At 43.2% G+C, this 16,023-nt stretch overlaps 1 long non-coding RNA gene across 1 annotated transcript in view; it reads left to right on the top strand.

The window, feature by feature from the left end:
- Positions 1-11,310, top strand: part of LOC143809519 (uncharacterized) — a 96,470-nt gene extending 85,160 nt beyond the window's left edge. Inside the window, exon 3 of the long non-coding RNA XR_013222313.1 lies at positions 10,667-11,310. This is a non-coding gene — a long non-coding RNA (uncharacterized LOC143809519). The remainder of the gene's footprint in view (positions 1-10,666) is intronic.
- The last annotated feature ends 4,713 nt before the right edge of the window (positions 11,311-16,023 follow it).

Genomic DNA, 16,023 nt, shown 5'->3' with positions numbered 1-16,023 from the left:
CCCATCCTGCTGCCTGATAGTCCGGAAGATCTGACAAATAAAGATTACTCAAGGGAGCCGCGGGAATAATCTGTCCTCCTTCCACTGGTGACAGGTCCTCTTTATGGCTTATTTATAGGAAGTGGGAAAATCTGATTTACAATTGTGCTGAGACTTCTAGTCCTTCACCTTCCAGAGATCAACACTGCGTCTCTTGTGGGATCAGACTTGTTTGTGGCGTCCATACTAATCATCGGCACATCGCTATAAAAGACAACAAGAGGCGCATTGATGCTGGGAGTGATTCTTACTGGAAGGTGATCGCAATATCCAGGAAATAATCACAGCGATGATTTATAACAAGAGCGAGGGAAACCGCCCACAGTGTGTCCATGAAATGTCGTGCTAATTAAATGCCATAAATATAAGTGTGTGGGAAAAGGTGACGTATGAACCTGCTGACAATCCAGGAGGGCTGGTTATGGCAGACAATGACGGGGCTACATTATTATTATTATTATTATTATTATTATTATTATTATCGTTATTATTATTATTGTTATTTTTTGTAATTGATAACTCTACAAATAATATATCCCAAGTTCAGTGCATGCAACAATTAATATTTTTTGCTGCATTCACTCATGAGGATTCTAGAAGGAAAATGTTGGCTAATAATGACAATAAATTGTGGAATTTCTTCTTATGTCACAGAATGTTTTACTGTATATAATGTAAAGTATAGGGGGTCATATCAGATAATTATTTACAACAAGCTCTCGTGTGTGTACATGAGGAATAAGGCTACGTTCACATTTGCGGTGTGCGCCGCAGCGTCGTCGCCGCAAGAAAACGCATGCGTCGTGCGGCCCTATCTTTAACATTGGCGCCTCATGGGGCCGCATGTACATGCGTTGTCATGCGTTGTGTTGCGTTGTACGCCGCATGCGGCGTTAGGGCGCACCTGTCAGGGCGCGGCAAACGCAACATGTTGCATTTTTTGGGCGGCGCCGACCTTTTAAAAAACGCATGCGTCGTGTTTGCGTTGTGTTTGCGTCGTCGATGCGCCTTATTCCCCATTGAATTGTATTGACAACGCAGACGACGCAAGTACTTGCGTTGTGGTGTGTTGTACGACGCATGCGTTTTCAAATAAAAAATGCAAAACATTGTCTAGACTTTGTCTAGACACTAAAAAAACACTATATATTTAAAAAAAAAAAGGGGTTTGGCATTGTCTTTCACAAGGCTATTCAAGAGAGAGAGGACTGAGAGGAGAATCTGCTTTCAAAACCTGTAAGTATATTAATTTCTCTTTGCATTTTTTTAATTCTGTGTTTTATTTCTTGATTTTGATTAAATTTGTGCAATGTTTGGTCTGTGCTATTGTACGGTTATGGCACTGTGGTTTGTTATTGAAATATTTTTTTTTAAATCTGGTTCTGATGTACTTCTGGCGTTATATGATGGCGTTTATTCTCTTCGGCCTTGCTTGGTTTTGGATTGGTTTTAATGGATTTTGGGTTGTTCTGGTGTCATGCGGTTGTTCAATGTCTTTTTTTTGGCTGATTTTTTCTTGTTAAATTTCTGGTGCATGTCTTTTTCTGGTTTCTATTGTTGGGGGTAACCGTATGGCGTTTTCTTGGCTCATGTCTTGCTGTGTTTTATTGTAAAGTATGCTGTTGGCATTTTTTTTTCTTTCCTTGAGTGTCTTTTCTTGCTGGTGGGGGGGCTACATTTGTGATGTTTCATTTGTATTGTATTGTTCCGTGCGGCTATATGCCCTTCTATTTTCAATAGTATTTTTCTTTTTTTTTTTTTTAAATCTCTGATGGTTTTACGTCGTTTTCCGTATGGCATATATCTCCTTCCTTTACTGTTTGCATTGCCAAGTGTGTAGTATGGATGTTTTTTTTTTTTTTTGGTGAGGCCCTTTTTTTTCAGTTTCATGGGGGTTTTTTTCTATTTGACTATGGTTTATCTTTTGGGTTGCTGTATATTGTAACAGCGGTTGTCCTGTAATGTTTTTTGCTTATTATCTAGAATGGTATTTATCACCTTTTTCTGATGTATTTCTGTGGTTATATGTCACCAGATGGTGTTGTTTTGGATCATGTCTTGTTGTAATTGTAAAGTATGGCGTTCATTAGTTTGCTATTTCATTGGGCCTTTTTTTTCTGTATAAATAAATGTTTTTTTTTGTAAGTTTTTATTTTTTCAAATGTGGACATAGGTGTCTATTTTGGCTTCATTTTGTTTGGGTCTATTCTGGATTAAACTTTTTCATACTCTGCCTTGTGTTGTATCTTCTATTGTATTCTCTTGCAATGTATGGCGTTGTGGTGTCGCTTGTTGAGTTTGCATTGTCCTATCAGTCAACAGTCCATTGTGGTTATTTTTTTGGGGGGGCTATTTAATTGTATGTGGCATTGTTAGCTTTGGATGTGATTTTTTGCTCATTTTTTCATTGCAGAACAAACTTGCAAGAATGGCGAGTGACTCAGAACATAGCCAATCGGCGCAGGGGAGTGCGGTGAGTAATTATGTCCAGTTGCTTACTATTCGCTGTCATTTGTAGCCTTGGCAATACTTTTTGTCTCCAATTTTAACAGGCTTCTTCAAGTGAGGGAGAAGGGAGTCAGCGGGAGCAGAGAGCTCGGGGCCAAGGTGTGGCGTCAAGCCGGCGAGTGAGTATTTTTTTTTATTTTTTTTTTTTTTCTTGAGTAGCATCCTGCTTTCACTAGGGATAGCTTTTAAGGGCTGCAAGTTTTGAGGGAAGGTAACATACACACAAGAACATACATAAATACAGGTGTAGAAACCAGAGATATACATACATCAAATGGCATATTATTCAAAGACAGGACAGGGCAAAGGTACATATCATGACAGGTGCTGGTGGTTGTTCATATTTTCAAGTCTTTCACCTTTATGTTTTCTAATTATTCTAGGTTTCACAACGGGACCAAGGAGATCGTGGTATTGATGTGGACCTCCTTATCACCTGCATACAGGAGCGTGGCCCGTTGTGGGACAGCCGTGACCCCCGGCACATGGACCAGGTGGTGTTGAGGCGTTTGTGGGTTGAGGTGGCACAGTTGCTGTGGGATGGCTTTGAAAGCGCTTCAGGCACGGACAAAAGCAACTTCGGTGAGTATTGCTGATACGCCGTGCTGATACGCTGCTATGACCCATCATGCCAGGATAAACACAACCGTGTGTGATGCGATCAACGCCTTCAACTTTGCATCGCACACGGTTGTTTTATCCTTTTTAAATGCTAAATATGTAACCTTTTTTTTTCTTTGCATTCACAGTTAAAAAGTTGAGGACCAGATGGCGATCCATGAAGGACCATTTCAATAAGGGGCTCCGTAATGAGGAGGAGCAAGCTCGGAGTGGTGCTGCTGCGGCCAAGTCTGTGCCCTATAAATATCACAGGGCATTACAGTTCCTAAGACCGGTCCTTGGCTGTCGACAGTAAGTATTTTGTCCACATACCATATTGCACAGCCACATTGTACATTGCCCAGCCACGTACATTGTGCATCCACATAGTATATTGGCAGGCCACTATATCGCAGACACATAGTACACGTTCTAGCCACGTATCCACATAGTATATTTCCCAGGCACATAGTGTATTGGCCATCCATGTAGTCAGCGTAGCATATTGGCCATCCACGTAACTTTTTCCCTAGTGGGATGGTATATAGTGGATTAGTAACTTTTTGGGTTAAGCGTGAGTCCTTGTAGTCCATGACAGGTTACGTTCTGAGTCAGGGTAGTTCTGATCGCAGGAATAATGATGACGTCTCGATCACATGATCCTAACGTCATGGCCGTTCCTGCGATCAGCGTTAACATGGCAGACATCAGCAAAGTCACTGTGTATATTTTTTTTTTTTTTTTTTTTTTAAGTTCTCTCTTTTTTTAAAATTTTTTATACTATTTTTGCGGCATAGGCAGCGTCAAGAAAGATTTTTTGACAAAATAATTTTTGTCTGATGACAGTGGTATGCGGTCAAAAGGCTTTGGCAGCGGGAATGAGCAGTCATTTTCTGCCGTTGGTATGTCCATGATTGTTATCGTCAGCCATAACGGTCATCTGGCGATAACAATCAGCAATTTATTATAGGCCACACAGATTGAGAGACAGAGGATTGTAATGTATTGTTGTGTCATGTAATGTTAATTTTATTACAGGAGTTGGCGTATGTGATAGGTTATTAATTGAAGACTAATTTTTCCCTTATCTTTTCACAGAACACACAGCAGCACCCTCGAGCGAGCTTGCCCATCAGGAGCGGACCTTCATGAATCGCCATCTGACCCATCACAGCCATCCCACAGCGACAGCAGGCTTGCACCACCATCTGGAGAACCGGCAGCCGGTCCATCAGGTGTTCCCCTGCCCGAGGCCTCTGGCGCTCCTTCGTTCAGGAATTCCCGACAGCGCCAGCGGGCCTCGGACAGGCCAACCATGCCCGAATTTTTGCATTTGAGCACGGTCTTCCAGAACTGTTTCAAGGCGTTGGGCGATAGAATGGACACTGCTCTGCCCAATATCGACCGGCGCCTTGAAAATATGGAATCCGAGCTCTCGAGGCCGGCCAAACATTTTTTTAGTGCCATTGCTAAGGGCATGGTGGAACACCTTACGCCAGAACTCCAGATTTCGGTGATGCAGGCCTGCAACACTGCCTATGTGAGGGCTCTGCAGCAGGCTCGGGTCATGCAGTCAGCGACAACAATGCCCGTAGTGCCGTCGCTGGCTAGCATGACTCCGACTCCTGCTGCAGAGCCACTCCAGCCACCCCACCCAGGTCCGCGTGCGGAGCGACGCCACCGCAGGCACCGTAACATTGTGCCGCCGGCTCCTGCTCCTGCCAGGCCCTCATCCTCCCGTAGCCATCATCATGCTGTGGGAGCTGCCGCGGGAGATCAAAGAAAGAGAAAAAGAAGGAGGACACACACTGAGGCTCTGGCTGCTCCAATCATACAGACACCAACTTCACGGCGGGGGTCTAGCCGCAGCAGGAGCAGCCAGGGCCATTCAAGAACCAGGGCAAGACTGGTTTTGCCTCCTCCCTCCCCTACAGAGGTTGCGGTTTCTTCACCAGTGTACCCTGAGGAGGGCTTGGAATTACCATCGAGCCTGTTGGACTCTGGCTCATCATCCTCCTCTTCCTCTCCCCATTCCCAACCAGAGACTTACCACTCACCCATGGTAGCTGAGGTTGATACCCCCTAAGTTTATTTCCCCTTTTTTTTTCCTGTTTCCCCAATAAAAATTGTTATTTTTAAAACAACAATATTTGTTCTTATTTTGCAGTATACTTCTCGGCAATTCACGCCGTGCGCCGTCTACACATATTTTGTGCTTCAAACACCTCATATATGCAATGTCAGACAGTATTTTTAACATTTTTATTTTGCCTTTTTTTGGGTGTCTCTCATTGCTGTATGAGGTGTTTACAAACACTAAAGTGTATGAGGTGTTTACAAACACTAAATGTACCTTCACACTTAGGCTTCTTTCATACTAGCGTCGGGCTCGGCCCGTCGCGGTGCGTCGGGCCGACGTTCCCGACGCTAGCGTTGTCTCCGCCGCACAACGGGGGCAGCGGATGCATTTTTCCAGCGCATCCGCTGCCCCATTGTGAGGTGCGGAGAAGCGCGGGGAGGTGGGGGCGGAGTTCCGGCCGCGCATGCGCGGTCGGAAAAAGCGGACCGTCGTGAGCAAAAAACGTTACATGTAGCGTTTTTTGCTCCCGACGGTCCGCCACTGCACGACGCATCCGTCGCACGACGGGTGCGACGTGTGGCAATCCGTCACAATGCGTCGCTTAATGTTAATCAATGGCAAAAAAACGCATCCTGCAAACACTTTTGCAGGATGCGTTTTTTCGGCAAAACGACGCATTGTGAGGGAATGCAGTTAACGCTAGTGTGAAAGTAGCCTTAAGCAACGCTGCAGCGAAACAGACAATGATGCAGATCACTGCAGCATCGCTATTTGGTCGCTGGAGAGCTGTCTGTGTGACAGCTCTCCAGCGACCAACGATGCCGAGGTCCCCGGGTAACCAGGGTAAACATCGGGTTGCTAAGCGCAGGGCCGCGCTTCTGATGTTTACCCTGGTTACCAGTGTTAAATGTAAAAAAAACAACAGTACATATACTCACAATCGCATCCCCCGGCGTCCGCTTCCCTGCACTGACTGAGTGCCGGCCCTAACAGCAGAGCGGTCACATCACCGCTGTGCTGTGCATTCACTTTACGGCCGGCGCTCAGTCAGTGCAGGAAGCGGACGCCAGGGGACGCGAAGGTGAGTATATGTACTGTTTTATTTTTTTTTACATTTAACACTGGTAACCAGGGTAAATATCAGGTTACTAAGCGCCGCCCTGCGCTTAGTAACCCGATATTTACCCTGATTACCATTGTAAAACATCGCTGGTATCGTTGCTTTTGCTGTCAAACACAACGATACACGGCGATCTGACAACCAAATAAATATGTATATGGTATGGTATAAATATGTTCTTTGAAGCAGGGTAGAAAACTTAGAAATTTTTTTTATTAAACAACAACATTTTAAAAACAAAGGGTTCCAAGTTTTTGGATAAGGCACATTACATTTGTGAAGTATAGGTAGATGCAAAATTTGACCTAACAAAACCAACCTAAACGGATGACATTTATTGCACATAATACTGGAGAATTAGTTTATTATTATATTATATTTTTAGCACAGTCACAGTAGAGGTATTTATTGGTGTAGTTAAAACCAGAATACAGTCCAACAGTAACATTAACACTACACCATTTGATCTTGCCATGACACACGGCCAACATCTGAAACAAAATAGGCCGCAAAACGATCCCTCATCTGCGCAATTTTCACACTTGTCCTCAGAGGATGATCATGGTAATCGGGCAATGGGTTGGCTATGGGTTCATCGAGTTCCACGTTCAGTCTCTCTTTGGCCATAATATAATTGTGGAGAACCACACAAGCCTTCACCACCTCATCCACTGTTTCAATTTTAAGATTAATGGCGGATCCCAGTATACGCCATTTGGAGACAAGGATGCCAAAGGCGCACTGCACAGTCCTTCTGGCCCTGGACAGTCTGTAATTGAAAATCCGTTTTGTATGGTCCAAGCCCCGACTGGAGTAGGGTTTCAATAGGTTGGCAGACATTTGGAATGCCTCATCCCCAACCACAACAAATGGCATCGCAGGGCCTTCGGTGTGGGGAAGAGGTCGTGGCTGTGGGAAATTAAAATTGTTCCCATATAATTTTTGGCCCATATCCGACTCCTTAAATGTCCGTGAGTCATTTGCACGGCCAAAAGCACCAATGTCCACTGCGAGAAACCTGCAGTCCGCACCTGCAATTGCCATTAAAACAGTTGAAAAGTATTTTTTATAATTATAGAAAAGGGATCCACTTTTTGCAGGCTTGGTAATCCGAATGTGCTTTCCATCCACTGCGCCAATACAGTTTGGAAAAGAACACACTTGCTCAAATTTCTGTGCGTTGGCCTCCCAGATTTCACTTGTAGGGACGGGTAAAAATTCCTCCCGGAGATTATCCCACAAAGCGCGGCATGTGTCAGCAATAATTCCGGAAAGAGTGGAGACTCCAATCCTGAATTGAAAATGAAGGGATCTCAAGGTCTCTCCGGTAGCCTGGAAACTGCCAAGAAGATAAAGAAATTACATTAAAGTACATTGCAATTTATAAAAGTATATTGACCATACCAAACCAAAAAAAAATTTTTAAAAAAAGATAAACAAAGGGAAGAACATATCACAGTCATTCACAGCTATGTACCGTAGAGTCACCAGCAGCCGTTCCTCTGCGGAAATTGATCTCCGGAGCTGCGTGTCCTGCCTGCTAATGCCTCCTTCCACCCGACGCAGAAGATAGCGGAAGCTGTCCTGAGACATCCTGGTATACTCAAAATATTTTTCCAGGTTGTCATTGAGTTCGCCAAACAAGCAGTGGTAGGCTCCACGGCTCTCCCGGACTTCCACGATAGGGTGTATCCAAAAGCGGCGACGACTCCATCTCCATTTTTCCCTTTCCCTTTGATGAAAACAGGCGACAGCATAGGCATTAGCCAAGGCAAATTCCATCTCCATATCCATGTAGATACTGTCCATGGGATGCTCCATCATGAATACCAGCAAAATGGGAGGAATTCATCTCTGCCAGGGTATATATACACAATTACATTACACCAACCCTCTTCTAGCCATTGGTGGTCCTTATCTAGTGTGTAGACACTTTTTTTTGGGGGGGGATGAAGAATGACTCACTGTAGGAAAACGCATACGTCGAAAAACGCTGCGTTTTTTGGTCAAAACGCAACTGCGTTTCCAAAAAACGCTGCGTTTTTCGACGCATGCATTGAACGCATGCGTCGAAAAACCATGCGTTTCTATTGCGTTTTTGTTGCGTCGTGCGTTGCGGCGACGACGCTGCGGCACACACCGCAAATGTGAACGTAGACTAATACTAAATCTGGCAATCATATGACTCATGTCCTTCATTTTTTTTAAGTTTTCCCCACTGTAGCATCTATATCTGATTTTCAGTTGTCTCTGAGCTAGAGGGTGTAGAAGAACGGTTATGGTGGTCTCCCATACACAGCAGACACAGACATGAAGGATCACTGCTCGCCTGTTTTTATGTAGCACATGTTCAGAAGCAGCAGCATGGAGGACATTATACAGCAGCACTGAGTATAGAGCTGTGCAGCGTAGTTGTGATAATAACAGTGAAGTGAGACAAACACTTACTAAAAAGTAACAACACGGAGGAAAAAAAACTGGAATTGAGCATTTTAGCTGTAAGTCCAGCATTGGGGTGTGATAATCACATACTAAAAAGTGGCAACATGGAGGAAAAAAACTGCAGCATCGAGCAGTGTAGCTGTGATATCAGAACTGAAGTGAGCTAAACACTTACTAGAAAGTAGCAACATGGAGGAAATAAACTGCAATATTGAGCAGTGTAGGTGGAAATCCAGCGCTGGAGTGTGATAAACACTCACTATAAAGTAGTAATATGGAGGAAATTAAACTGCAATATTGAGCAATGTAGCTGGAAATCCAGTATTGCAGAGTGATAAACACTTACTATAAAGTAGTAACATGGAGGAAATTAAACTGCAATATTGAGCAGTGTAGGCGCAAATCCAGCATTGAGGTGTGATAATCAACTAATAGAAAGCATCAGCATGGAGGAGATTATTATTGAGCAGTGTAGCTAGAAATCCAGCACCGGAGTGAGATAAGCACTTACTAGAAAGCTGCAGCACAAATCTGTGCTTGACTCTCTGCCTCACTCTTCCTCTCTTTATAGACATAGAACATCAGCTGTAATCTAATCCTTCAAATTTCATTCCAGTGTTCAGCAGCTTCTTCGGGCACAAAGTAGTCACAAAAGGCTAAATCCCAATTACATCAGTTCGGATTACAGTGACAGGTAAAGCTGCCTCACTATGCCTACTATTTAATGAGTATTGGGCTGTCTTCCCGCTTTTATTGGTGGTGAAGAATTGGACATGTTGGCTTTCAGCATGTCTAATCCTATTCCCACATTAAAGAAAATAATCTACAGGTAGAGATATCTGGTAGCAGCAAATTCTCATCTGCCCATTAAAAAAACATGCATGCTTAGACTTAGGGTACCGTCACACAGTGCCATTTTGATCGCTACGACGGCACGATCCGTGACGTCGCAGCGATCGTATGATTATCGCTCCAGCGTCGTAGACTGCGGTCACACGTTGCAATCACGGCGCTGGAGCGATGCCGAAGTCCCCGGGTAACCAGGGTAAACATCGGGTTACTAAGCGCAGGGCCGCGCTTAGTAACCCGATGTTTACCCTGGTTACCAGCGTAAACGTAAAAAAAACAAACAGTACATACTCACATTCCGGTGTCTGTCCCCGGCGTCTCAGCTTCTCTGCACTGTGTAAGCACAGCGGCCGGAAAGCACAGCGGTGACGTCAGACGTCACCGCTGTGCTCGCTTTCTGGCCAGCCGGCGCTCACAGTGCAGAGAAGCAGAACGCCGGAGGACAGACACCGGAATGTAAGTATGTACTGTTTGTTTTTTTTACGTTTACGCTGGTAACCACGGTAAACATCGGGTTACTAAGCGTGGCCCTGCGCTTAGTTAGCCGATGTTTACCCTGGTTACAAGCGAACACATCGCTGGATCGCTGTCACACACAACGATCCAGCGATGTCAGCGACGAAAGAAAGTTCCATACGATCTGCTACGACGTACGATTCTCAGCAGGATCCCTGATCGCTGCTGCGTGTCAGACACTGCGATATCGTATGGATATCGCTGGAACGTCACGAATCGTACCGTCGTAGCGATCAAAGTGTGACTGTGTGACAGTACCCTAATTGACTGTGCATGTATGTGGTAAGGTCAGGAGGGTCAGCAATGCTGCTATATAGACTTACACGTTTGCAATTCTTAGGGCCCATGTTGATCAGTTGGTGGCCCATCTGCATATATCTCCTTTTGCTGGGAGCCGCTGGCTCTTTCCAGTTGTCCTGTGTGGTCACCGGCTCACGCGATGCAGAGAATGTTCACCAAATATCTTCACTTGAAGTCAATTTTTTATTTCTCTTTGTTTCTTGTTCCTATAGAGCAACTATGAAAATTCTCTTCGAAGTTGAGTGCAGGAGCTCCAGCAAGATGGCTACCCCCGAAAATGTGACACTTTACCTGCAAGGTCGCAGGTTTATTATGTAAAAAGTGCTGAAAAACATCTAAAATGATGGATTCTAAAAGCTGAAAAATGCCTCTTATTCTTATAAATATTCTTGCGTCTTCTCCTTTTAGCCTCGTGTTCCAGGTTTATTGCACTTTTCCTCGGAAACTCTTAACGGCAATTTTTAAAAGGTCACTCGGATTCATTTTTATGTCTGGCCACAAATAAACCTATAAACTTTTTCATCTACATCCAAGGAGCATAATAATACACTGTAAAATGTAAACCAAACCTATAAAGTTTATGGCATAATTTATACATCCCCCCACGGAGGGTTTTGTTACAGCCGGAGCAGCTGGAGAGTCCATGGATAATTGGAAAGAACGGCACAAACGGAACAACGCTAATTGTGGAGTAAATAGGGACGAACATCCAAGAATATTCACATCATCCACTAAGTGGAAAGTCCTGGCTGCGTTGCAAGAAAATCTAAAAGTCTTTATGACTTAAAAAATTGGAAACCCCAATCCAGATCGGCAGGAAGGACCTGAAAATCCAAGGGATGGATATGACTGCCAACAGAAACCTGCATAAAAGAGAAAGGTATTTGCTTGTTCATCTATAGGGAAACAGTGTATCACAATAAAGAAGTTTTATTTGCCTCCATCCAAGAGAGTGCAGAGAATATGATTTCTCTTCAGCTCAGGGTCCTCCTTGTCCAACCGGCACCTCTACACCGACCTTATAGAGTGCGCTCCGGACCTTCCTTCATTGATGGAGAAAGTGTTTCAGGGTGATTGTTAGCATCCGCCTGCACCCCAGAATCCTTCGTTTCTTGGATCATGCTTCCCTCTTGTTCCTTGAACCAGACCTCATTTTACCCCAAGAGAGCTACTTTTTTTGGCCAACTGCTGTTTTTTATCTATGTATTCACATTTAAGGCTTTTTTCTACTTTATATTATTGATGAAAATAACATACAGTATGGGGCTATTCCACAGATATCAGGAGGACACTCCTTACCCCATTATTTGGGGGTGCGCTCCACCCCACCACCATGTATTACCAGCTATAAGAAAGGGAGTACATACTTTTGAAATGAGATGTTAAATAGCTGATTAAAAATCATAGATTTAAGTTTGTCCTATAACTGTGCCCTACACATGTACACGTCCAATGTTCTGTTATTGCAAATCATTGTTCTGATACATTATGATTATCCGTCTCTCTCTTGATTTTCCATGTAATCTGCATTTTAAATGTTCATAGAATTAATATGCAATCACAAATGACACATTTATTAAGAGTCTTGAAAATTTCACGTGTCCTTCAATGTCCTGCGCGGTATTCATTGCGGTGGGTCTTGTCAATCAGTAATTACTAATTATAGATTGTGTACACAATGCGGAAAACCTCGTGCTTCATCCCATCTATCAACCATGTTCAAGGTGTTCAGGCAAAATGATGGAAATCGCAAGCCTGCCATGTAACTCTGCCCCATCCTTCAGCCATCTAGATTTCATCTACACCAAGGCTCAGCGTGATGAAGTCCTTGTGATAGTGATGAAGTCCTTGTGATATTGATGATCAGAGATTATTCATAAAGGACTATGCAGAATGGGTAAATCCAGAAATCTGTACAGTGTAAACCAGAAGTTTCCATCCACTATATATACAGTGGGGCAAAAAAGTATTTAGTCAGTCAGCAATAGTGCAAGTTCCACCACTTAAAAAGATGAGAGGCGTCTGTAATTTACATCATAGGTAGACCTCAACTATGGGAGACAAACTGAGAAAAAAAAATCCAGAAAATCACATTGTCTGTTTTTTTATCATTTTATATGCATATTATGGTGGAAAATAAGTATTTGGTCAGAAACAAAATTTCATCTCAATACTTTGTAATATATCCTTTGTTGGCAATGACAGAGGTCAAACGTTTTCTGTAAGTCTTCACAAGGTTGCCACACACTGTTGTTGGTATGTTGGCCCATTCCTCCATGTAGATCTCCTCTAGAGCAGTGATGTTTTTGGCTTTTCGCTTGGCAACACGGACTTTCAACTCCCTCCAAAGGTTTTCTATAGGGTTGAGATCTGGAGACTGGCTAGGCCACTCCAGGACCTTGAAAAGCTTCTTACGAAGCCACTCCTTCGTTGCCCTGGCGGTGTGCTTTGGATCATTGTCATGTTGAAAGACCCAGCCACGTTTCATCTTCAATGCCCTTGCTGATGGAAGGAGGTTTGCACTCAAAATCTCACGATACATGGCCCCATTCATTCTTTCATGTACCCGGATCAGTCGTCCTGGCCCCTTTGCAGAGAAACAGCCCCAAAGCATGATGTTTCCACCACCATGCTTTACAGTAGGTATGGTGTTTGATGGATGCAACTCGGTATTCTTTTTCCTCCAAACACGACAAGTTGTGTTTCTACCAAACAGTTCCAGTTTGGTTTCATCAGACCATAGGACATTCTCCCAAAACTCCTCTGGATCATCCAAATGCTCTCTAGCAAACTTCAGACGGGCCCGGACATGTACTGGCTTAAGCAGTGGGACACGTCTGGCACTGCAGGATCTGAGTCCATGGCGGCGTAGTGTGTTACTTATGGTAGGCCTTGTTACATTGGTCCCAGCTCTCTGCAGTTCATTCACTAGGTCCCCCCGCGTGGTTCTGGGATTTTTGCTCACCGTTCTTGTGATCATTCTGACCCCACGGGGTGGGATTTTGCGTGGAGCCCCAGATCGAGGGAGATTATCAGTGGTCTTGAATGTCTTCCATTTTCTAATTATTGCTCCCACTGTTGATTTCTTCACTCCAAGCTGGTTGGCTATTGCAGATTCAGTCTTCCCAGCCTGGTGCAGGGCTACAATTTTGTTTCTGGTGTCCTTTGACAGCTCTTTGGTCTTCACCATAGTGGAGTTTGGAGTCAGACTGTTTGAGGGTGTGCACAGGTGTCTTTTTATACTGATAACAAGTTTAAACAGGTGCCATTACTACAGGTAATGAGTGGAGGAAAGAGGAGACTCTTAAAGAAGAAGTTACAGGTCTGTGAGAGCCAGAAATCTTGATTGTTTGTTTCTGACCAAATACTTATTTTCCACCATAATATGCAAATAAAATGATAAAAAAACAGACAATGTGATTTTCTGGATTTTTATTTCTCAGTTTGTCTCCCATAGTTGAGGTCTACCTATGATGTAAATTACAGACGCCTCTCATCTTTTTAAGTGGTGGAACTTGCACTATTGCTGACTGACTAAATACTTTTTTGCCCCACTGTAAAGACACATCTGCAGGTTATTCTCAATATCTGACATGGAATCAGAATAAACCTTTCTTGCTTTAGGCCAATTATAATTACCATAATTATTAATATTTGCCAAATGCCAGAATAATGAGAGAGAGAAAGTTTTAAGGAATTTGTATTACTTACTGCAAAGTCAAAAGCTTAAAACACTAAGATTACTATGCCTTTAAACAATTCTGGACTGCCCATATGACGAATTCATGTGTTTGGAAGATTCTTTTGGCAACATCTGAGTTAATTAGAGACACACCTGTGGATGTATTTTAATGCACACCTGAAACACACTGCTTCTATGTGTATCATCATGGGAAAGTCGAAATAAATCAGCCAATATATCAGGAAGAGAATTGTGGACTTGCACAAGTCTGGCTCATCCTTGGGTACAATTTCATCATACCGCTCAGAAGGAGATGAGTTCTGTGTCCCAGAGATGAACGTGCTTTGGTCCAACATGTGCATATCAACCCAAGGACAAAAGCAAAAGACCTTGAAGATGATGGCGGAAGCTGGTAACATTGTGTCAATATCCACAGTAAAACCAGTATTGTATCAACATGGGCTGAAAGGCCACTCTGCCGGGAAGAAGAAGCCATTACTCCAAAAGAAACATAAAAAGCCAGGTTAATGTTTGCAAATGCACACAGGAACAAAGACCTTAATTTTTGAGACATGTCCTGTGGTCTGATGAAACTAAGATTGAATTTTTTTGGGCATAATGACCATCGTTACATTTGGAGGAAAAAGGGAGAAGCTTGGAAGCCTAAAAACACCATCCCCACTGTGAAACATGGTGGTGGCAGCATCATGTTGTGGGGTTGTTTTGCTGCAGGAGGGACTGGTGCACTTCACAAAATAGATGGCACGAGAAAAGAAAATTATGTGGCAATACTGAAGCAACATCTCAAGACAGGAAGGTAAAACTTGGGTGGAAATGGGTCTTCCAAATGGACAATGACCCGAAGCATGCTGCCAAAATGGTAACAAAGCGGCTTCAGGATAACAAAGTTAATATTTTGGAGCAGCTATCACAAAGTCCTGATGTCAAGCCTATGGAAAATTTATGGGCAAAGCTAAATGCGACCTACAAACCTGATTCAGTTACACCAGTTTTGTCAGGAGGGCCCACATTCCAACCAACTATTGTGAGAAGCTTGTGGAAGGAAATCCCGAACGTCTGATCCTAGTCATTCAGTTTAAGGGCAATGGTACCAAATACTAATGAAATGGATGGAAACTTTTGACTTTGCAGTAAGTAATAAAAATTCTTTAAAACATTCTATCTCTCTCATTATTCTGGCATTTGGCAAATATTAATAATTATGGTAATCCTAATTGGCCTAAAACAGGAAAGGTTTATTCTGATTTCATGTCAAATATTGAGAAAAACCTGCAGATGTGTCTTTATATATAGTGGATGGAAACTTCTGGTTTCAACTGTATGTACATCAAGGATAACACAACTTCTGGCCATTGCATAACTTGTATCCTGCAGTTTTTATCAGCTTTCTGCTCTCCAGGATCTATTTCTTAAATCACAGTTGAATCTGACCTGGTGGTTGGAAACTAGCGACAATAATATCTTTTATGTAAAGCACACACCAAAGGAAGGATTCTTGATGTTTACTCTTTAGTTACCACACAGAAAGACGTAGCAGCAGCATGTAAGACAATATAGAGCAGTACTGAGCAGTGTAGATGTGAGTCCAGCTCTGTGGGTGAGGTAAAAGACTTGTTAGAAAGCTCAGTACAATCTTCGTTTCTCTCCTTATGCCTATTTTCTCTCTCTGCTCCTCTCTTCCCTATCCATAGAGTATAAAAAGGGTATTAGGCTCACTAGATTTTATTATTGTACTTATTATGCTTTGCTTATATAGCGCTTTCATATTCCACATCACTTTACAGACATTATTATCACTGTCCTCAATGTGGCTCACAATCTGAATTCCCTATCAGTATGTCTTTGGAATGTGGGAGGAAACCGGAG

The sequence above is a fragment of the Ranitomeya variabilis genome, chromosome 2 (genome assembly GCF_051348905.1).
Source record: "Ranitomeya variabilis isolate aRanVar5 chromosome 2, aRanVar5.hap1, whole genome shotgun sequence".
Classification (NCBI taxonomy): Eukaryota; Metazoa; Chordata; class Amphibia; order Anura; family Dendrobatidae; genus Ranitomeya; species Ranitomeya variabilis.
The sequence above is the reverse complement of the archived record's forward strand: the minus strand, read 5'-3'. Positions and strand labels throughout refer to the sequence as shown.